Source organism: Bidens hawaiensis, unplaced genomic scaffold (assembly GCF_021521415.1).
Source record: "Bidens hawaiensis isolate Kalapana, Puna unplaced genomic scaffold, B.hawaiensis_p1.1 tig00000888_1, whole genome shotgun sequence".
Taxonomy (NCBI): Eukaryota; Viridiplantae; Streptophyta; class Magnoliopsida; order Asterales; family Asteraceae; genus Bidens; species Bidens hawaiensis.
The window spans coordinates 2112632-2113799 of record NW_027491051.1 but is presented as its reverse complement, the minus strand read 5'-3'; positions in this window follow the sequence as shown (position 1 = coordinate 2113799).

Below are 1168 nucleotides of genomic sequence, written 5' to 3'. Positions count from 1 at the left end.
AACCAAGTTTGAGCATAGCCAATGCCCTGTCATCAACCTTTCTCATTCTCTCTCTAACAGCAGCAATAGCGTTTGCATTAGCACCTTCTTCAACTGCAGCTTGTGGTCTATTCTTGATAGAATTCCACATATCCACATCATTATAACAAACGGCAGCCTCAAAAAGCACTTTCCACTTGGTAAAGTTCTCCTGACCATACAATCTAGGTATCTTATTAGTAGACACCTCTTGTTCCTCATATCCAGACATTTTTTTAAAACAAAAGTTAAGCTTTTATCAAAAATTAAAGTAAAATAATCAGATCTGAGAATAAATTCTTAGATCTGAGGTGTCTGATATGAATAGGACAAGATTCAACAATAAAAATCAAAGCTTTAAGTGAAATAAGGAAAAGAAAACACCTAAAACTTGTAGATCTGGAAGAAAAATGAAGAACAGAGCCTCTGACGTCACAAATCAATCGAACAGTGCTCTGCTTACATCATTCTTCTTCAAAACTTAATCAGCAACAATCTTTCTAAAAATAGCAGCAACAAGCTCTGATACCACTTGTCAGGTCGCGTTTAGAATCGGATCTTAATCAATCATGTCATAACTCACACAAAATTAATCGTGTTGACAAGAGAGTTAATGACGGGTTACTAAGTTTAGAAAGATGACCGTTTGTTAAAGGCGGAATCAATAACAAACATACGGTTTCAATGAATATTCAAAATACGAGTACACACGAAGGATTCACTCAAAAGATTTCCATTTATATAACGTTAATCATACAAAAGGATAATCGATTTAGGGTTTAGGAGAAATCCTAGGACAGCCGTCACACACACAATATTCTCTTAATTAATGTGTCGGTCTTATCCACTCGTATATTCTGTCTATTTCGTGTCTCTGGCGGCGTGCCCTAATTATTCTATTTATAGCCCTGCCAACCTAAGACAGGCTGTCATTCCTTCTAGAAACCCTATCCGATAGTACATACTCAATTTACATATTCAAAAATATACTAAGTGTAAAACAAGTCTTCCGGGTAAGCTTTTCATTAAACTTCAGTCTCCGAGTACGCAGTGTACTCGGCCTTCCTTCAGACTTGGTAAACATAGAAGTGTACTCGGAATCAGTTTCCGGGTAGACTTTACTTAGAGAATATTTTACCAAGTAAAATAT